Consider the following 23,793-nt stretch of genomic DNA (forward strand, 5'->3'; position numbering starts at 1 on the left):
ACAACTGTGTGAAAACGCATCGAGTTAACTGGAGCAACTTGTGAAGAGTTTTCTCAGAAAATTAAAGTATCATTTTCATGAAACAAAGTTCCATCCTCATATAATTCAAGTTCCTTTCTCAGGTTGTTAAAGGTCCACCAATCTCAGATAATTAAAGTTCCATTCTAAGACAAAGTTCCATCCTCAGAATAATAAAGTTCCATCCTCAGAATATTAAAGATCCATTCACGAAAAATTAAAGAGATATTGGAGGTAACGTAGATAAGGTCTTGTGCAAAAAAATACATAAATAAATCAAAAATAAAAAAAACACTTATGCCACTAAGAAAACGCCCCCATAAACCATCAGATTTAAGGATAAACCATTCCCTGTTTTGAACACTAACAAAGCGTGTGTTCTGACCTCCAGCTTACTCGGGCCGCGTGCTAAAGTCTACGGTCAAATAGTGTAGTTTCACCAGGGAAAATTAAAATAAATGCGTTATATTTTATTTGAAATAATTGTTACGTACTGCTTAACAGGCACGTGATTTATTTTTTACATTTCCATTCTAATAAATAAACCATAAATTTCCTATCCTAACTTGCATCTCTAACTCGACGCGAAACATGTTTCAGATCTTTTTAGGCTTTTCCAATGACCTTTCCTACCTCCCCCAACAAGAAGAACAACAACAAAGTACTTTTTAGGCTTACTCTCCGAGTAAGCGAAAATGATATATTTTTCAACGAAAGTCTGCATACTCTACGTTTGAACAGTTCGAAAAGTATATCTTAGTTTAACCAGACCACTGAGCTGATTAACAGCTCTCCTAGGGCTGGCCCGAAGTATTAGATATTTTTACATGGCTGGGAACCAATTTTGGTTACCTGGCAACTGGGCCTACAGCTTATAGTGGGATCCGAACCACATTATATCGAGAAGTGAATTTCTAATCACCAGAAATAAATTCCATGTTGGCAGAGTTGGTCGAAAAGTTCAAAAACCCCAAACACTTCAAATACATAAGAAAAGTTCACTTTTCAACTTACCAAAGAAATAAGAGCAATTTAGCCATTTACATTGGATCTACACTGGTAGAGTTCAATAAAGAGTAATGAAAAAAAAAAGGAAAATAAATGGAAAATAAATTAAGACAAAAGTCAGGTGAGGAAAGTTATTTGCATCCATTACCGTCAGCTCAGAACCGCGACGCGAAAGATTAAATGCCAAGCGATGAAATAAGACGAGATGAAGAGAAACGAAAGAAAGAGAAAGAAAGTCACAAAGAAAGTGAGAAAGCGAGAGAGAAATACAAAAGGAAAAGAGATAAAGAAAGATAGAAAGAAAGAAATACAGAGGATGGAAAATATAAGACAGAAAGAATGTGAGAAAGAAATAAGAAAAAAAGAAAGAAATAAAGAAAAATATAAAGATAAACGAAAAGCAAGAAAGAGACAAAGAAAGCGAGGAATCCAGAAAGAAGGAAAGAAAGAGAAAAGAAAAATAAAACAGAGAAAAGGGAAAAAAAGACTGCAAGGAATCCAGAGAGAGAGAGAGAGAGAGAGAGAGGAGAGATAATAAAATAAAGAGAAAAACAAATAAAGATAAAGCGAGAAAGAGAGAGAGAAACTTAAAGAAAGAAAGAATAGGATATGCTGGTGGTTATTTCATCGGCCGCCTAATTCGTTTATATTGTGAGTCACTTGAGATGAAGGATGGTCCAAGTTGACAGAGCGTTTACTGATATGTCCCTCCTCCCCCAGATCCCCCCCCCCCCCACCCCTGGCGGGGGGAACCTCTTTTACAGATGCTTCTTATGACGGCAGTCTTATCGAAAACAAATCACTAAGGAGCTGTCTGTGTATGAAACAGAGAGAGAGAGAGAGAGAGAGAGTTGTATTCACTTCCATATTCTACTTCTAGTGCGTAACTACTGATATGTAGTTAATCCCCCCATTACTATATATATATATATATATATATATATAATATATATATATATATATTATATATATATATATATATATATATATATATATATATATATATTATATATATATATATTTATATATAGTGCATATACATATATATATATATAATACATTATATATCCATAATACATATATATATATATATATATATACTATGTGACGGTACTTACTTTCATCGTACACAGAGCTCTAAGGTAACGTGTGCCGTGGAGGCTGTACTTTTGGGAAATTAGCAAAAAGGGTTATCGGTTTTTTTGGATGAGAAATGAAGATTGATATTTTCTTTAACATAGTTTTATTCTTCGCTGGGGTACTTTATAAGTTTTCCACCTTTCTGAGTTACTGGGCTTTTGGACTGATAAAACTTAATTGGCACTTGTTTGCAATTACGAGTCTATAGGCACGAGGGAATTTTACTAAGTATTGATTGTTTCACTCTTTTACTGTCTTTGATTGCTTCGCCCCCAACACACACTTTTGCACCTGTTCTTCTTCTGGGATTCTTCTGTCTTTCTCTGTTTCAACGGCATGCCACTTGCAGTTCTCCCCTCAGGCTCCCCGGTTGTTCTCTCTCATTTTGGATTCTCGGTTGCCCCTTTTTTCACCTTTTTTCTCTCTCTCTGCTTGGCTCTCTCTGTCTCGCCTTTTTGTTCAGTTGAAATCTCCTTAGCCCCGCCTTTGATTTTTGGATTCTGACTGGGTGTGGCATTTTCTGAAAGACTTTTTGTGTCTTAGTGGCTGCTAACTTCATACGAGACCGCCTTCCTGTCAGGTCTTCTACAGTAATTCGTAGGCTTTGAATTTGTATACGCCTCCTTCTTCATGTCCTGGCTTCTTAGGGGCGTATCCCTTTAGTAACCTCATAGGTCATTCGTTGATACTCCTTTTGGGCTGTCTTATGACCAACACTCATGGCTTTTGATTCGTCGATACTAGAGGCCTATCTTTGGAAAGGGTGGAGCTTAGATTTTCACATGATCCACCTTTGAAACAAGGAAGCCTTGAATTTCCCTTGGTTATATTAAACAGAAGGCTCTTGAAAAGGTCCACCTTACATTAATTCTCCGACGCTTGAAGTGTCACAAATGTCGGGCGTGCCAGAGAATCACTTAATCATCGGAGATGAGGCGTAATGGGAATTTGGATTCCGGAATTCCAATTTCTCGAAGATGCCTGGGAGATGCAGACCGGATGCCTGTGGGCTAACGCCTAATCGTTTTGGGTCGAGTCCAGAGAAAACGATACTTCGTAAATTGATTATTTTCATTCTCTTATCCCTCTTTCTTTTCTTATTATCCGTTTCGTGCCTTTTTCTTAAGTATTATTAAGTTATTGTCTTTTGGAATAACGACACTGTGCCACACTATTACAGTCTCGGCCCGCTACCTCGCTGACTCCGACAGCGTTATCTAAGCTGAAGCAAATATTATACCTACAAGAGGACTCCTAACTTATGCTTCTTGGAAATCATATTGAAACTTTGACTCAAAAACATCAAAGTGAATGTAAACATGAGCAAATCCTTGATTAAGTAACATTAAGGGCAACAATCAAAATTGAATGTAAACATGAATAAATTCTTGAGTAAGTAACATTCAGAGAAACATAAAAACTGAATATGAATATGAACAAGTACTTGATTAAGTAATATTAAAAGAATCATCAAACTGAACTCAAATATGAGTAAATCACATTAAGAAACGTGAAACTGAATGCAAACATAACTAAATCACCAAAAACAAGAAAAACTGAAAGTTAACATACATAAGCCCTTAAGTCATAAGTTATATAAATGCATGGTAGAAGCAAAAACTAATGGTAACTATCCAAGTTTACAGTACATGATTGGTTCAGTCCTCAGTCCTATTCTATCTAGGTGGATATCGTCTTTCTTTATGGAAAAATAAATTTCGTTTTTCATTGACGACACTTGATGGCTTCTTGTTTGCTGCGACCTGTTGTTTGGAGACAAGTCCTGGGAGAAAATACCTTGTGTATTGTATGCAATAACAAGTGTGTCTGACTTCCTACTGAGATTGTGTATTGTGTTTATTCAAAATTTCATTGGACATTCTTACTGTAATTCTGAGTAACCTTGTGCATTAAACAATATAACTTCACTGCTTGATACTAAAACAATATTGGCAACTCGGTTAAAGGAACCGGTTAGTGGTTAATACTTGTAGGTTTCTTCTACTGTGACAACAATTAGTTAGCTTTCACCAATCAATATCTTGTTAGTAAGTTTTCAACAACTACTATCTTGTTAGTGAGTCTTCATCACTTAATATCTTATTAGTAAGTTATCATCAATCAACATCTTATGGATTTGAACAAAGTAGGTGTATTAATTACCCCTTCAAAATCTTAATAATTTCTGAAACGAATTGTCTTATCTTAAAATCTCTTAATATCTATCTTAACCCGTCTTATTTATTCTTTTACTTCTAAGAATGTTCTTATGGAACGATTAAACTTAATATACGTCTTAAAAATTCTTATACTACGCATTGAACCGTTTCTTACATACCCAAATAATTCCCTTCAAGTCAAAATAAATTTGAAGTTAAGTGCACTTAACCAAAAAAAAATTGCTACAAACCAACTAATTAAAGTAAGAATTGCAACAATAAAAGATTATTCCTAAGTCAAAACCGGTGAAGGTAAACTTAGCAATAAAGAAATCAAATAAATACATGGAATAATTGGATGAATTAATGGGTTTGCTCTTCTGTTTCACTGAAAAGTGACTCTTCTATTTCTTAGGTTATATAATTTCCTTCTTCTGGAATTTCTTCTGACGTCTCTGTCATTTCGGATTCTTCAACTTCTTGGTTCTCTGACCTTGTCCTTGTTTATCCAAAATTCTTCTTCTCTAATGATTCAGCATATGTGGAAGGCATTTGGCTATTCATTTTCTTAACCTTTATCTTAGTTTCTTGTACGTCTACGACCTTGTATGGTCCTGTGAATTTTGTGGCTAACTTATAATTAATACCACTTCTTACTTCCTTCTTAATATAGACTTCATCTCCTTTCTTGTAGTCTACAGGCCTTAATCCTTCTTGATGCTTCTCTATCATATTCTGCTGGGCTTCTTCTAGATTCTTGTGCAATTGCTTGTGTATTACTTTAAAGTTTCCGATTCTTATCTTCATGATATCTTCAGAGTAGTTTGGCTGTATTGGCTGATTCAGCCATGCATAAGGTAATCTGGGTTCATATCCCATCAAAGCTTTTATGGGAGTTGCTCGAGTACTCGTATGATGCCTTGCATTTAATGATAATTGGACTAAAGGTAAATTGACGTCCCAGTCAGGATCCTGTCCTACTGTGTGACGTAATACGTCTAAAACCTTCCTGTTATTCCTTTCTACTAAGCCATTGCTAGCTGGGTGATACGGCTGTATCGCTACCTTTTCTACCTTAAAGGCGTTACAAAATTTCTTGAAACTAATGAGTTGTTGAACTCGGTCCCATTATCAGAAATAATGAGCTGTGGGGCAGAATATCTGCAAAATATCTTATCAAAGAGAGCGGTTTGCACATTCCTTGGCACTTTTACTAGTTAGTGGTACCAACTCTGTATATCTCGTGCAGCGCGTCGATACATACTAGTATATTCTTATTCCCTTACTCGTGGATGAAGATTAGTGATAAGATCAATAGATACTCTTTCGAAAGGAGTCTGTGGGATAGGATATTTCCCTAGTGGTACTTCCCTTGTCTGTTCTTTCCCTTGTAGCTGTTGCATGTATTGCAGCTCTTCACATAATTACTAACATCCTTGTGAATTCCCTTCCAATGGAAAGTTCTCTGGATTAGTCTAATTGTCTCATCCCTTCCTGGGTGAGCTCTCATGTCATCGTCGTGCATTAGCTCAATGACCTTTTTTCTTAGACTCTTAGGTACTAACCTTTTGTGCAGTACACCTAGAAATTGACCAAATGGGTCATATTCGTGCACATCCAAATTAAGACGCCATCTATGTCCGTTAGTGCATCTGTGGGACATCCAACCTTCCTACCTAGTTCGGTTAATTCTTGTTGGCTGTGTTTTCTTTCGTTCTAACGTATTTGAACAGTTCCCTTATATCTTCATCTCTTTCTTGTTCTTTTATGAAATTTGCCGGAAAGCTCCTCTGTATAGTGCATGGTGAGTACATTAGTCATTGCACATTGTTTTCATTCTCTTCTTCTTGACTTATCATATTTATACTATCATCTTGTGATACATATTGATAATGCATCTGCTACCTTATTCGTCTTCCCAGGGACATATTTCACCTGTATATCATAATCTTGGGCTGTCATGAACCAACGGGCTCTTCGTCCCGAAAAATTAGGGTTCTTTAGCATTTCTACTGCAGCTGAATGATCCGTGAACACGGTTATCTTGTAACCAAAAATGATATATCTGAAATGCTTTAAAGCGTCTATTATAGCTAGAGACTCGAGTCTGTTACTGAGTAGTTTCACTTCTGAGGGCTTTAATTTCCTACTGTAATAAGCTATCGCATTATACTTATTATCTTGTCTTTGCATTAAACATGCTCCTATACCAATGTGGCTTGCGTCCGTGGCTAAAAAAGAATCTTTGCCAAAGTCTGGAAGCTAAGTACTGGGGATGTGTTAATCTTTCTTTCACTCATCAAATGCTTCTGCTGCTTGTATGTCCATGTAAATGATACGTGTTCCTTTAAAAGTCAGTTAGTGGAGCTGATATGACTGCAAAGTTCCCTATGAACTTGCGGTAAAAACCTGCTAAACCTAAGAATGACTTTACGCTCCTTCTTGCACTGAGGTGTAGGATATTCCTTGATTGACTTAATCTTTAAGTCGTTTACTTCTACTCCCTTTTCACTTAGTGTATGACCAAGGTAGTCTATTTTCCTTTTAAGGAAGTTACACTTCTTTAATTTAAGCTTCAGGTTGGCTTTTCTTAATCTCTTTAGGACTTCTCTGACTAAGTCTATGTGTTCCTCTATAGTGTCTGTTGCTATTACCAAATCATCTATGTAACAGTGTACGTCCTTGCCCAGTAAATCGCCCAAAATTTTATCCATTAATTTTACAAAAGTTTACAAGGGCTTGACTTTAGACCAAAGGGCATTCTTACATACTGGTATCTGCCGTTACTAGTGGAAAAAAAGCAGTCAAAGGTTTACTTTCTTCGTCTAGAGGGATTTGCAAGAATCCCTGCAATAAATCTATAGTGGTGAAGTATCTCTTTGGACCCTATAGTGGCGATAAGATCTCGCATTGACGGCATTGGATAAGGATCATTTTCAGTAATTTGGTTCAAGTTTCTGAAAATCCACAACTATTCTGTAAGTTTTGTCCCTTTTAGGACTAGCAAAAGTGGAAAAGACCATGGGGATTTAGATGGTTCTATTATTCCTTGCCTATTCATTCTTTGTACTTCTTCTTTCAATGATCTCCTTCTGGAATGTGCTACTCTGTAGGCTGGTATGTAGATTGGCTTTGTGATTTGGAATGGAAGTCTATCTTGTGCGTTATTTCGCGTGTATTTCCCAAGGTGTCGCCGTCTAGAGCGACTATATCCTGATATTCGCACAATAAGTCTATGAATTCTTCTCTAACATGGTTTTCCTTAATGTCCTTTAAATGAGATCCTATCTTAGCTCTTCTCAGTTTTATGTCCTGAGCGTAATTTTCATTTCCTTTACTGATCGCGGCTACCGTTTCCCTTTCTACAACTCGGATAGGTATGGAGTATACTTCTGCTAGGCCTATCTCTGTACCTGGTGTTAACTTAACCTTTCCTCCTCTGTTATTCGTAATCTGTAACGCTATTTTGCTCTGTCTAACTTCATGTAAACTAGAAGAATAATGTATTCCGTTTACTTGCGACTTTTCAGTAAGCGTGAGAATTTCCTTCCCTTCAAAAATTGGATTTACCGTACATTCTACCCAAGTACTTTCTCCTGGTTTAAGTCTTAATTCCCTTTCTAACTTTAAATAAGTGCATTGATTTGATTCTAAGAGGTTAATGATCTGTTGTGAACTCGTGATGCATTCTGGATATCTTCCCTCCGTCTTATCCTTCTTTAAAATACCTTTCAGTGTGGGGTTCTGTTGAGTCTGGGTTCTTTTAATTGACTTGCATATTGGTATTCTAGAAATCTCACGACCGTTTTTAATCACTAGTTGTTCTCTAGGGGCATCAATGCTTATCCCTTGTCTAGCCATAGTTGGATAACCTATCAGCAAATGAGCAAAAGCTAATTGTATATCTCTGGCTACCAGAACATTTTCTCTTAGAGCAATTCTTCCTAGCCTAAATGGAAAATCTAACTGTCCAATTACGTGGATATCATTACCTGGACGTCTGTGATTCTACAATAATTACCGCTGCGGATTACAAACTTACCAAGTGCAGAAAAATACAACCGATACACCTTTTCTGACATTATATTCTTAGGACTACCTGTATCAAAGAATGTAACAATAGGTTTCTCTAGACCGACATGTGCGGGAAATAATGGTCTATAATTATATTCATTTCCTACATCAACTTTGCTAACCTGTGTAGCTGGGCTTAGCCTTGACATTCCTGACGTTCTCTCTGTTATAGAGGAAGATCCATTGTACCAGTAAGCAGAAAATTTCCCATTGCGTCGTCTGACATTGACTGAACTGGTTGATACCCTATACTTGCTGTTTGATTAGCATATCTATTTGGGACGGAATCCCTATTTCCTCTAGCTGGGGGAGATTGACTTTGGTTTCTACCTCTGCCTCTCGACTGAGATCTACCTCTAGGAGTTGAAACAAATTTATTTTCTTTCTGCATTCTCGAGCACTATGTCCTGTTCTCTTATGGAAAGGACAGAAGCTATCCCTCGGCAGTCACTGGCATAATGTCCTCTCTTCTGGACAGTTATAACACGTGACTGTCGAAAATCCTCCTTGAGAAGATTTACCTGGTATCATTATTCTGATTTCTAGATGGTGTCCTAGATCTATTTGGACCTCTTTTCCTTTTGTCCTACAGCGACTAAAGGGTCTGTATATAGGATTCCCTTCAGGTCTTCTGCCTATGATTTTTGTTTCCTCCTCTTCATCTCTGCTACATCATCGGATGTCTACACTTACGAGTCATCCTTGCAATAACTTCCGTTGGCAGGCCTTCCAATCATTATTGCTAGTCTAAATATTTTTTTAACATGACCCATTAGCATTTTTTGCTTGCCTCCTTCTACCTCTATCCAACCTGTGGATTCCATGAAGTTACCCCATTCATTCATATTGTTATACAACTGAGAGCTAAACTCTTGGTAACGTCTTTCGTCTAACTTAAATTGACGCACTATCCTTGCCAAGCTAGTAACTGGATCTCTTTCACCAACTGTGGAATAGACCTTCCTAAAATACCGTTTCAATTCTTCCCAATTCTTAAGATCTCGGTAAGTCTCGGAGTGGACGTATCGTTCTAAGGTCTCCTCCGGCTCCAAATCAAGATAACTCTTGGCTTCAATAAGCGTTTCTCCTATCTGTCCCCGTTATGGGCTATCTTAGGCGTGTCTGGCCACCTGCTCTATCCAGTTTTCTACGTTACAAGCGAATCTGGGACCGTTTCTTTCTTCCGAACAAAATTTAGAGCTATGTGATTAATCACATGCCCTATGTGTTCCCATTACTGCTGCGCTCGAATTCGCGGACTGTGTACCTTCCGGCATGGTTAATTTCCTTGTTTGACTTCTCGTGAGCACAGGCGTTTCTTCACTTCTGATAAGAGTCGGTCTCCCTTGACCTACGACTCGTTAATGGTAAATTTTCTTAAGTACTGAGTATCATTAAAAGTATCAAAGTTATGACAGTAATATACCCCCAAAAGAAAAATGATAATAACAATAAATTGTTTTTACTAAAGTATTCGATCACCATAAAAAAATAAAAGAATTTTCCCCAGAAAATATTCTCAAAGTCTTACGTTACCGGTAAGCGATTCTTAAACAACAACAAAACCCTCTTAACAGTACTGGTAAAACGATACTGAACTGACCGTAAAGTGTACGCTAACGAGAGACCTCCCGTGAGTTACCCTTGTTAAAACAAACAAAATAAAAACAAGTAAACATTCATTCGACGTAACAAGTAAAAAGCAAATACTAAAACAAAAAAAATCAAAGTACAAGAAATCACAAAAAAACAACCAAAATCACAAAAAAATAACATAAAATGACACAATCAAAATTCAAATTAAAATTTAAAGTTATTGGTTAGTAAATACAAATGTTCGGGAAAAGGTCTTAGTAGCTGATTAGTTATAATTAGTAAACTAAAGAAATATCGTAGTTTCGTTGCCAAAAAAAAGGTTCAGTGTGAAAATCTTTTAATCTTGAAATACCAGAAATTGTCTAACTGAAATGTTAATCGCGTAATTTACTTTTAATAGAGTTTAATGTTATGTAAGTGGGGGCATTTATTTGGACTTAACTTCTTTCGTCGTCTTCGACATCCGGGTTTACGTCTACAGCTTGCGTTCGCCTACCAGCGCGTTGAATGATGCGTTGTTACGTCTGCGGGAAGGGGACTTCTCTCTCTCTCTCTCTCGATGCGTTGACTGTTGCGTTTTCGGGATCGTTTTCTTTCCTCTTGATATTTTCTTCATGCGTTCGCATCTTGTTCTTCTAGTGGAACGACTGTTCTTGTTCTTCGGAGTGGAGTTTTTCTTCGTGGAGTGTGGGTGGCTTTTTTTTTGGAGCGCTTTTATTGTTACGACTCGGTAAACTGTCCTTGTATTTGGGGAAGCACTGGTAACTGTCTTTGGGGAGAACTTTCTTTTTCGAGTGGCGTGAATGGATTGAAATCTCTTATGCCGACACTAAACTTTTGATTCCGTTTCGCACCGCCTGTCTTTAACTGTCATTGTGTCTTCGTATCACGTCGCTAATCACCATTTTCTTTTGCTGTTTCTTTTGTTTTTTCTCTTCCTTATCCTTACCGCTCGACATCAATTAATCTTGTCACTATATCAATCTTTTATCTCATCGTATCCCATCGCTCTGCCACATAAATCTGTGACGGTACTTACTTTCTCGTACACAGCTCTAAGGTAAACGTGTGCCGTGGAGGCTGTACTTGGGGGAATTAGCAAAAAGGGTTATCGTTTTTTGGATGAGAAATGAAGATTGATATTCTTAACATAGTTTTATTCTTCGCTGGGTACTTATAAAGTTTTTCCACCTTCTGAGTTACTGGGCTTTTGGACTGATAAAACTTAATTGGCACTTGTGCAATTACGAGTCTATAGGCACGAGGGAATTTTACTAAGTATTGATTGTCACTTTCACTGTCTTTGATTGCTTCGCACACCACACTTTTGCACCTGTTCTTCTTCTGGGGATTCTTCTGTCTTTCTATGTTTCACGGCCATGCCACTGCAGTTCTCCCCTCAGGCCCCCATCCCGGTTGTTCTCTCTCTGGCTTCTCTGTTCCCCTTTTTCTCTGCTCTCTTTTCTCTGCTCTCTCTCTGTCTCGCCTTTTTGTTCAGTTGAAATCTCCTTAGCCCCGCCTTTGATTTTTGGATTCTGACTGGGTGTGGCATTTTCTGAAAGACTTTTTGTGTCTTAGTGGCTGCTAACTTCATACGAGACCGCCTTCCGTCAGGTCTTCTACAGTAATTCGTAGGCTTTGAATTTGTATACGCCTCCTTCTTCATGTCCTGGCTTCTTAGGGGCGTATCCCTTTAGTAACCTCATAGGTCATTCGTTGATACTCCTTTTGGGCTGTCTATGACCACAATCATGGCTTTTGATTCGTCGATACTAGAGGCCTATCTGTAAAGGGTGAGCTTAGATTTTCACATGATCCACCTTTGAAACAAGGAAGCCTTGAATTTCCCTTGGTTATATTAAACAGAAGGCTCTTGAAAAGGTCCACCTTTACATTAATTCTCCGACGCTTGAAGTGTCACAAATGTCGGGCGTGCCAGAGAATCACTTAATCATCGGAGATGAGGCGTAATGGGTTGGATTCCAATTTCTCGAAGATGCCTGGGAGATGCAGACCGGATGCCTGTGGGCTAACGCCTAATCGTTTTGGGTCGAGTCCGAGAAAACGATACCTTCGTAAAATTGATTATTTTCATTCTCTTATCCCTCTTTCTTTTCTTATTATCCGTTCGTGCCTTGTTCTTAAGTATTATTAAGTTATTGTCTTTTGAATAACGCCACTGTGCCACACTATTACACATATATATATATATATTAAATTATATATATATACATATATATATATATATATATATATATATTATATATATATATATATATATATATATATATATATATATACGCATTAAGCTACAAATGTCCTTTAACATGTAATTCGCTCTACCTCGGAATTAATGTATTTTCATATGAGTTAACCGAATTTGTAGTGTAATGCATATATATGAATCACGGTGATGTGATAAGACACATACATACATACATACATATATAAATGTGTGTGTGTGCTATTGTAATTCCCTTGCAAGAAATTTTATTTTCAGCAATCTGGTAAAACAAAATTTTTACTTACAAAAAAAAGAAAAAACTCATGTATCTGACATACGCACGAAAATAGTGTCTTCCAAGTGAACGCAAGCTTCCCAGTTATCGCAAAAGAAAACGTAAATGATAAAGACCACTTGGGATAACTATGCTATAAAAGAGGCACTGCAACCAACGCTCTTATCTAAACGTATACCTGTTGTGGTTGATGTTACTGCCTTACGTAATTCTGACCACCCTGAGCTTATAGTATATATAATTCTTATTCACTGCCAAACTAGACTCGCATTCTATACAACTTGTAGAGAGATGCTCCAATAAAATAACTGTTCCCGAGTACGTTTCTCAGTTCAATCTTCGTGGTTCCATTTGACCGTAATGATATTCACGAAATTGGTTAATATAATTGCTGACTATGCCTTACTTGGTAATTTTCGACCTAAAATATTATATATTTTTTTCTCAATTGTTCAAATTCAGTCCTGCGTTTTCAAATAATGACTGAGCGTACTATATTATACGAAAATTTTCTATGCAAAATATTTCAAATATACTCTACATTTTTATTTAACTTCCGCTACCGCATAATAATGTAATATACTCGGAATTAAACTAGTTATTTCCTTTTTAACATTTCCCATACTGATATATATATTTAAGCAATAAGTGACTCAATTTCATATACCACGAACTTCTCTATGATTCCCAGAACGTGGTAGTTCTTAGTCTTCCTTGTCTTTGTGACTCACTGATTTTGGTAACTGGGGATGTCCAGTTAGTATAAATTGGACCAACTACAGTATTTTGCTATTATTATTATTATTATTATTATTATTATTATTATTATTATTAGTTTTATTATTATTATTAAGGTCCGTTCTCTACTTAAGAGTTGTCAACTTGTTCTCAACATGTCTGTGATATGTATAAGTTTCACATGCTTATGACATGTATACCATAAGTTGCCAACGTGTCTGTGATATGTATGTGATGAGTTGCCAATGTGTTTGTGACATATATGTGATGAGTTGCTGTGTTTGTGACATGTATGCGACAAGTTCCTGGTGTGTTTGTGACATGTATGCGGTAAGTTGCCATGTTTGTACATGTATGCAATAACATGCTTGTGACATGTATATGTGATGAATTGCTACCAGGTTTGTGACATGAATGCAATAAGTTGTCAATATGTATGTGACATGTGATGAGATGCCAACGTGTTTGAGACATGTAGGCGATACGTTGTCAATGTGTATGTGACATGTATGAGGTGAGTTGCAAACATGTTTGTGACATGTATGCAATATGTTGCCAACATATTAATCAGTAGGATGGACATATCTTAAGCCCACCTGTAGTCTATCTCACGCCCTCCGCTAAAGAGAAATGCATTACCATTCACAGGAATTACCGGTTGTCGCCCAGAATTATCGCCAGCATTATCAACCCACACTACACTCCACATTTTTCAAGTCAATTTCAGCTGGAAATGGCGCCGGGTTTCCGTAAAAAATGTAACTGCTCAGCCAAAATATTAGTTAAATGAATTTTCGAACCGTCACCCACGATTTCCCTCGCGCTCGGATTTAGGGTCTGTGTTTTCTGTCGATTTGCGTTAAAAATACAGCTGCGTTCGCTGGCTGGAAGTACTAGGCTACGCACCTCACAACTTTGCATTGGACATTATCCTTCCACCATCAAATTGTATAATGTTGGTGTTAACAGTCTGTGGGTAGGTGGGTGGGTGGGTGTTTTGGTTAGGCTGATCATTTATTTTGATTTTATGAGATTCAGGCTGTCAGGCTAAGCATTAGGGCACATTCGGCCATTCAGCGATCGAAGCAATAAAAAGGGGAGTTGGAGAGGTTGGACAGCAAGACTGAAAAGAGGAATGGGGAACTGAAGGTACAGTAAAAGGCTAAAAGCAGTTTGCAGCTACAAGTAGCTGCCGAAGGGATGATGAAAACACCCTTCAGTAATGCCTACAGTGGTCCACGTGAGATGCACTGACAGCACTATCCCCAAATGTGGGTAGGCAATTGGAGAAAAGAAACTCATGTCCAGTTGATACCTTCATATGTATAGTAAGTAACAAATGGATAACGCAGATTCTAAGATGTCTAATACAAGGAGAATTAAAGTTTGATAGATATTATTTTTCGAAAGCTATTGGCACAGGACAACCAAGTGTACTTAATTAGCCATTATACTTAAGAATAAAAAAGGGAGGTTTAATTTCAAAAGCAGCTGCAATACGTCTTCAATACTGACAACATACAAATATTTTCAAAGATTTTTTAGGTGATGGATAATAAAGCGATAAAAAAAAACCATTAAAGTGTCCACCACCCATAACTTATGGGTATATATTTGGGCTGTTATGTACCTGCTAATACCATTGCTTACTTCTATTATTATCATTTCTCACAGTTAAACCTTTCAATGTAAACGTTCCCTCTCTGCGCATCTTTCAATAACCAGAAAAATCTGAGCTGAAAACACGATTTTCGTCATAAAAACCACGAAATTGAGATGAGACAAGAATCTGCAAGTCCCTAAGTAGCTCAAAGAACAGAGTCATCTCTGCGCCCACATGTAATTGTGTACTGACCAAACACTGCCTCACGCACCAGCTCGCTGTACTAACTCGCCCACAGATAAAACTTCACTATCAAGGAGTGTGTGTGTGTGTGTGTGTGTGTGTGTGTGTGTGTGTGTGTGTGTGTGTGTGTGTGTGGAAGGGGGGAGGAGGTTGAACTTCCCTCCAGGAAGAAATTTAAGGTTCTCAGGATGTTGAAGATTGTTGAAGTTGAGAATGTCGACGAATCGAACATTTCCCCTACATGTGAAGGTCGCATTCAAGTGATGAATTACAAGGCCACACTGGAACAGGTCTCAACAGAAGGAAGAGCCACAGACTGTTATGGTCGTTCAGGTCATTCAAGATGGTCACACATCCGTCATATTCCAAGACCTCTTAACGTTCTACAGAATAAGAGAATACAAATTATATAATAAAACGTTTCGTTATCAGACATTACTAATTAGTGCTAGAGATCTGCTGCCAATACCTTTGACTAAATAGTTCAAAATCCTCTTTCTTTCTTTCTATTACTTTAGAATTCTCTCCCTCCTCTTGTGCTTCCCACTCAAAAGTCAGGGCTATCATTACCTTTCTTCTCCATTATCTTGTTTGTTTAGGAATGGCTTAAAAACGGAAAATGAATGAGAGTAAAGCAATGGCTATCAACCGGATGAAAATGTTTTATACATATTTATTCCCCCAGTACTATTCTTTACGACTTCTTTTTCAGAAACAATAATGAAGGACCTTCAATTAGCTACCTCATATCTTAGGACATTTGCTTACGACTTTGTAGTTCTATAGTTCACCTGATTTGCCTGCCCATTTTCCGTTCCTGACTACTATCTTAATCGAGTTGGATATTTTAGCAGCTAATTAGAATGGTGTTCAGAGAGACCTTACCTTAGAGACCTTACATCTTGTTCGGGTTGCCCCAGGTCCCTCAGTGAGAGAGAGAGAGAGAGAGAGAGAGAGAGAGAGAGAGAGAGAGAGAGAGAGAGAGAGAGAGAGAGAGAGAGAGCCACGATGCAAGCTAAAAAAAAAGCAAGGTTAAATATTTTAGCAAGCAATATAAATAGCGACCACACTATAGATACCGCTCCCTCAAATGAGAGAGAGAGAGAGAGAGAGAGAGAGAGAGAGAGAGAGAGAGAGAGACTAGGCAGCAAGACAAAAAGCAAGGTTAAATATTTTTTATCAAGTAATACTATTATAGATCAAAATATTTTAGCAATGCAAATACGGACCATAATCTAGATACCCCTCGAATAAGGAGAGAGAAGAAGAGAGAGAGAGAGAGAGAGAGGAGAGAGAGAGAGAGAGAGACAGCGATAAAAGGAAGGCTAAATATTTTAGTAACTGACTCTAGATCGACAACGACCTAGAAACCCCTAAAATAGAGAGAGAGAGAGAGAGAGAGAGAGAGAGAGAGAGAGAGAGAGAGAGAGAGAGAGAGCAGGAAGCAATAAAAAAAAAAAGCAAGGCCTGCTCACTATTCCTCGCAACTACCCTTGTTACTTACGGTGATAAATTCACTTATTCAAAATCTCGACCGAAAACGCCCTTTGAAGCTCAAATCAAACTCACCTGACTGGGGGACAGACGGAAATTCGTGTGACCTATTCTTCGTAAAGTGACTAAAATCAATATGCAAAGTCACTAGAATATTTGGAAGCGAAATTCCAGCCGTGCAACGTCATGTAACGTTTGGAGGCGGTGACTTCATAAGACGTTAAACATTGAGTATCACTTATTGATGTCGCAATACCATGGGACACCAGAGTTGAGGAGAAAAAGAAAGGGAAAAAATGGATAGGTATCAAGACCTAACAATAGAAATATAGAAATAAGAAGGATATGGGATATGCCAGTGGAAATTGTACCCATAATCATAGGAACACTAGGCACGATTCCTGTAAAGGAATCTGGAAAAACTAGAGTACTGAAGTAGCTCCAGGACTCATGCAGAAGAATGTGCTCCTAGAAACGGCGAACATAGTAAGAAAAGTGATGGGTTCCTAAGGAGGCAGGATGCAACCCAGAACCCCACACTATAAATAGCACCCAGTCGAACTGGAGGAGTGTGATATACCAAATAATAACAATAATAATAATAATCTTTGAACACTTGAATTTCACGTCAGTGGGCCCTGTGGGTTTGTTCCCATGAATATGGTTCATCTTCTGAATAATAATAACAGGTTCCACCGAATTGAAATTCAACCTCCCAAAGAATATGGTGTTCATTTGAAAGAAGGTAACAGAAAACAGAACGTGTTCAGTTATTATGAAAGAAAAATCAGCTAACACAATAATGAGATAGATATAAATTAAGCATATTATCTAAATACAAGGACAATTGCTTTATGGTAGTAATGCGTTGTATTTTCTCTTGAACTGGTTCCAATTGCACAACATCCTCATGGAGATTGTTCCATACATCATTTCTAACGATGTTCTTTTGTCTGTCACATGATATCTTAAGGCCCCCATACTCTGAACGATTGTCGTTATCGACCCACACACACACACACACACTATTCAGACAGTATGAACGATCTCCGCACCGATTTCAGTCTGAGCAAAGATTTTTTGTTGAGAAGACATGGCATCATCTCTAGAAGAGACAAGCGCGCTAGCATTATAACGACAGACAAACCCATACATTGGACGATATGTGTATAACAGACCTAAGTCGCAAGCCCGCAACCTGGTCGTGACAGATTCCCGCCGAGATCGTTTCAGACACGAAGCTCCGCCCACTTTTGCATTCAGACAAACTCATACACAGTGTTTTTGCGAACGATACAGACAGTCGTTCAGTGTATGGGGACCTTTAGAAATTTCTACGACACTGCTAATGTTTATGAAATGACAAAGGATGCCAAGATAAATATAAGGGAAAATATCGAGACTAAAGTGAATGTTAGATGGTTAATAATACGTATGGCAAAAGATCACTTGGTTTAATGATAACAGGAATTTAGGCCGTCAAGCCAAGCACTGAGGCACTTTCGGCCATTCAGCGCTCAAAACAATGAAATGAGGAAGTTGGAGTGGCTGGATAGCAAGATAAAAAGACCCACAAAATAAAATGGATAAAGCACACAGTTGCATCGCGATTGTAATAGTTGGAGAGGTTGGACATCATGACAACAGAAAGGAAGCATGCCTGGAGGTCAAGTAAAAGGCTAAAAAGTAGGTGCAGCTAAGGGCCATAAGGACACTGCAAACACCTTTTAGTAGTGCCTACGGTGTATCACGTCATGTTCACCGATGACACTATCCTCCTACGGGATACGAACACTGGGGAAGGAGTGGGGAGAATTCCCCCATCGTCTTGGAATTTGGGGATATGGGAGGACCCTGTCTTAAAGCCTGCTTACCAAGTCCCCCCCCCCCCCCCCTCAATTCCAGGCCTTATCACATGAAACCGGCCCATAATAATAATAATCGTAACAATAACAGTAAATCTCCCGCATAATTTCCTCCTTCCTCTCCGCTTTACATCTTAGTAACAACAGACTCAGAGGCGACTCGGTGGCGCAGTTCATAAAGAAAAAAAAAAGCCAAACCTCGTGCATGGGTAGCGTAGAATGCTCCTCTGAGCAGCTGCCGAGAACAGCATGCTTGGCATTACAGATGGTATTCGCCGCAGCTGTTGGCAATGGGTCGTCTGGGCTTAATTGCAAACCCAATAACTTCATTATGAGACGCATGCGCTCAAAGTTCCGTCGCTAAATTCTTGGGGAAAGGAGCAACCAGGTGTATTGGTAAAAGAATTTACCGTTATTAACTATCGCATATGCAACTAACATTTCTGCGTAATTTTTTGCCTGCATTCAGAGGCGGTTTTTGCATTCGTTATCTGGCCGTTTACCTTCATTCTGAGGTCATTTTTTGCCTGCAAGCTGCATTCTGAACCTAAATTTGCCTGCTTATTACTTTTCAGTTAAGATAACACCTAAAACTATGCTATCAATAACACCATTCCTCCGTTCTCTACGGATTAACCACCTCCAATGCCGAGTGGCACAAGGGTTGATTTGCGCTTTAATTAAGTGGCAACTGTAGACAGGAGAGTGTCTGGTTTGTTGGAAAAAGAGGTCTGAAAAAAGGGTTGTTTTCCCCAGATTTGGCACAAAGCCAAGCACTGGACCACTTGGAGAGTGGCACAAAAGGGCCTCAGTGAAATTCCCGCAACTTGTCTCCAGCCTCCCTTCTCATAGTTATCATCAACTTGTGCGATGGACAATGTCCAGCTATGTCCGTCTCTCTTTCATCACTATCTCACCTACATATGGAACTTTCATAACTTGTCCCAAAAAAATTTTCACTTTATCCTGCCATCATACTCCCAATACCTTTTCAAGCTTTACCTATTCTGTGACTCACCTTTCTCACTGTAATGTCCTGGAGTACCTTTAAAAATCAAATGCTTCCATTCCTCCACCATCCATATTGATATGAATCACTTCAGATTCAATATTTCTATTTACACTGACAACCTCACTCTAGATCACATTTGCTCCCAATTTTCCCCTCTAGCTGACGACACCTTCCAACTCTTTCCCTTGTTTGCTCGTTTTCTAATTCCATAACATTACATCAACGTATTGAAAAACCATGGAGACAAAACAACCTTACCCCAGACAACCTTTGACACCAAACCAGACACTTTCATGCCTAAAGTTCCCACTCACGGTGCTTGAAAGCAATACAGGCAACGAATCACAAACTCCAAACAATCTATTATGTCCTGCATTACACTCCCAAGAGAGCTCACTAGAAGCTTGACAACGGAAAACAAAAGACAACAAAAAGGACATGATGATAACACAATTGTTGGCAGGAGGCCATGTGGACAGGTGTTACAACTGTTGCCAGGGAATGGTGTCAATTAACCTTAATAGCAAAGACTCATTGCAGAGAGAGAGAGAGAGAGAGAGAGAGAGAGACCCGAATTATACAAATTTGTTTCGTTCAGTAAAAAGAAGACGAAAAAAATACGTACTTTACGGAACTCAGTTTCGCTCAGAGAGAGAGAGAGAGAGAGAGAGAGAGAGAGAGAGAGAGAGAGAGAGAGAGAGAGTTACAAAAACTTATTTGTCCATCCGAGGAGACATCGTGTGTGTGTGTGTGTGTGTGTGTGTGTGAGAGAGAGAGAGAGAGAGAGAGAGAGAGAGAGAGAGAGAGTTACAAAACTCATGGAATGCTGTTCCTTTCCGAAAAACAGAACGAAACGATACCTTCCGGAACTCAGTTTCGCTATGAGAGAGAGAGAGAGAGAGAGAGAGAGAGAGAGAGAGAGAGAGAGAGAGAGAGAGATTTACAAGAATTATACACATCTGTTTCGTTCCGAAAAAAAGAGAACGAAAATATGCATAGCTTACGGAACTCACTTTCGTCCAGGGAGAGAGAGAGAGAGAGAGAGAGAGAGAGAGAGAGAGAGAGAGAGAGCAGCAAACGCATTTCATCGAATTCAATTTCGTCCAACCTGTGGTCGACAACGATGGCAATCTTTTTAAACGACAGTCCATCTCGCTTTTATAGTATATGCATTTGCTACGGAAACTGTACCATCAGTGGATAACATTGTCTTTATTTTATTTCATTTATTATTTATTTATTTTCTTTTTTTACTTTCCCGTTGTTTTGTTCTGCGAGATCCTTTGTTGCTCGGGCATTCTTAACCTGGGTATCCATGGCACTGAAATCTATCTGTACCATCACTGCACAGAGCCAAATCGTCGAATCCTAACGCTGCCTGTAATCCCCTGTACAGCGTCACTGTTATAAGCCGTAATGAGTTGTGTGCTTCGCCTGAGCCTGGCTGAATCCGCATGACGCGCGTTGGGTTTAACCGCACTTCAATATCTCTACCATCCAGGCTTTAACAGTCTCGTCAATATCCATGCAAATACGAGGAAGTGAATGAGTGGATGGTGAGTGAGTGAGTGAGTGAATGCTAATGCCCTTCACTCCCCGAGCGAGAATGAAGTACGATTTTAGTCCGAAGCCAAGCACTGGGACGTGTGAGGTCATTTAGCGATGAAAGGATAATGGAGAGTAAGAGGTTTGAAAGGTGTAACGGAAGGAAAACCTCGCAGCTGCTCTGTGAAACGACTCTTAGAAGAGGGTGGAAAGTAAGATGGAAGAAAGAATAAAAAAGAAGGTACAGTAATGGGAATGAAAGGGGTTGCCTACAGTGTACCGGGCGTGAGGTGCACTGACGGCACTACCGCCACCTCCCCCTCCCCCACCTACGAGGTATCTCCACGAGAGGAATAAGCGAGACTCTGCGAAGCCTCTAGACAGAGAGAGAGAGAGAGAGAGAGAGAGAGAGAGATAGAGAGAGAGAGAGAGCGATTCTTGATTGTTTATTATAATACGTCGGTAATTGCCTTTGATGTTATTCAATGCATTGTGTTATCGCTGTTCTTTTGGTGCGATTAAAGCCGCTGGCGTTGGAAGCGTTTGTCGGCATTTACCCCTGACTAATAGAGTGTCAAGCGCAAGGGCGCGTGAGGGAATTGATGAGGGGGAAGGGGGAACACGAGAATGGGGAGGGGAAGAGGGATAAGGGGAGAGAATAGGGGAAAGGGGGGGAGGACCTAGAGCGAGAGAATTTATAAGGTCACGTTGATAAAAGAGGAAAAAAATGTCCAAATATTGGCACTATTCGGATTCATTTCGCCCATTGATTTTCTGTCAGCTGCAGGTAGTTTTCTATATTTTTCTTTTTAATATTATAATAAAATAACCATATTATTTTAGTTTATCCGTCTGTGATACAGTTTCCATAAGAAACAGTTGTGAAAAAGCCTCTGGTTACTTTGCCAGATCAACTGGAATACACTTAAAAAATACGAACGCAAGAATATATATAGGTATTTATTCCAAATAGGAAGACAACCCCATAACCAGAGATATTTCCAGAGGGAATTTTTCGCAAACCTCATTTCGTATGTTAAAATCCTTAAGCACGTGATACCTACTTAATACTCTAGACAAGTCAATCTCAATTTCAACTTCCAGACTTTGTAAGCCTTCAGCAATCCCTGCGCCCCAAGTCACTTGACCTAACTTTGTTTGAGAGATTAATCAACAGTTATTTTAAGGGGAACCCTTCACGCTAAATTACTTCCGGGCGTGTGGTGCATCCATGCATACACACACAGACGTATATAATATATATATATATATATATATATTATATATATATATATATATATATATATATATATATAGCCAACACCATACTGACCACGCCACTGAGGCTCTTAAATGATGTGTGTGTATATGTGTGTACTATTGAAAACATATGTATGATATACAAGTATAAACATACATACATGTTTATAAATAAATATAGAAGAATATATTATATATAGATATAGATATATATATATATATATATAATATATTATATAAATTACACACACACACACATATATATATATATATATATATATATATATATAATATATATATATATATATATATATATATATATATATATATATATATATATATATAATGCACTCGTGTGTGTGTGTGTGTGTTTATGTCTAAGAATACTTTCGCAACAATCTCAACCTGCAACGCTGTGCAACTCGAACGACCTCTGCAATGCCACCTCTCGTGTCTCCCCTTTGCTCTCATTCCATAAACCTCGGCTTATCTTAATGCGGTTCCCTGAGGAGCCCAGATGACAATATCCCTCTCAAGGATGTTGCAAAGGATCTGTCCACACCATCTCCACCTCCCTTTTTCATCATAATCTCACCTACGTATGGAACTTCCATCATTTGGTTCATAGTATTATTCTCCCTCTATCCTGGCTCTTGACTCCTAATATTCGTCTTCAAAGTTTCATTCGCTAATCTTAAAAGTCTTTGAGATAAAGTTGCCTCTCCATACGGTCATTCATGCTTGTACAGCTATACAGATCTTACTGGACTATTGTATATTGTATAATCTTACTTCCATTATTCCATATGTTGTCTAATTCTACCAATTATTTGATTTGCCTTTGTCAGTATTACATCCATTTTCAACTTACGATAACCTGCATTGGGTATCAAAGCTTTTAAATACTTGTATATATTGACAACGGGAGCGTCGCCCCCGCTATTTTCATATTTGGTATGCGTTTAGCCAGAGCGGAAATCGAACTGGTAACACTCAGTCCCCCCCCACCCCCTCTCTCTCTCTCTCTCTCTCAACCTCCACTCTCTCTCTCTCTCTCTCTCAACCTCCACTCTCTCTCTCTCTTTCTCTCTCTCAACCTCCACTCTCTCTCTCTCTCTCTCTCGCAACTTCCACTCCATTATCTAAGGTCACCAAATCAGAGTCGGAGCTACAAAAATATATGTTTATTCAAAGTAAAGTACTCATTGGATAACTCAGGTTCTTGCAGGATAATTAATAGAATGATAATTCATAGTTCAAGTCTCACAGACAACCCCCCGGTATTTTAATAGTCTTAATCAGTAATTAGTCACACCAATTATCTCTTCTCCAAAACACAGTCCCCTCACTAGGACACTTAGTCCCCTCCACTAGGACATTTAGTCCCCTCCACTAGATCCGCCTGTTTAAAAGACAGGAGAACACACTAGTGAGCACACACAATTGTAAAGACAAAGTCAAAAGATTAAATGAAATAGAACATCTTTACAAAATATAAAGACAGACAAGTAAGCCACAA

General features: G+C 38.5%; 1 protein-coding gene across 1 annotated transcript in view; it reads right to left on the reverse strand.

The window, feature by feature from the left end:
* Positions 1-23,793, reverse strand: part of LOC135219949 (uncharacterized) — a 290,474-nt gene that overhangs the window by 252,229 nt on the left and 14,452 nt on the right. The gene's annotated exons all lie outside the window — the stretch shown is intronic.

The sequence above is a fragment of the Macrobrachium nipponense genome, chromosome 1 (assembly GCF_015104395.2).
Source record: "Macrobrachium nipponense isolate FS-2020 chromosome 1, ASM1510439v2, whole genome shotgun sequence".
Taxonomy (NCBI): domain Eukaryota; kingdom Metazoa; phylum Arthropoda; class Malacostraca; order Decapoda; family Palaemonidae; genus Macrobrachium; species Macrobrachium nipponense.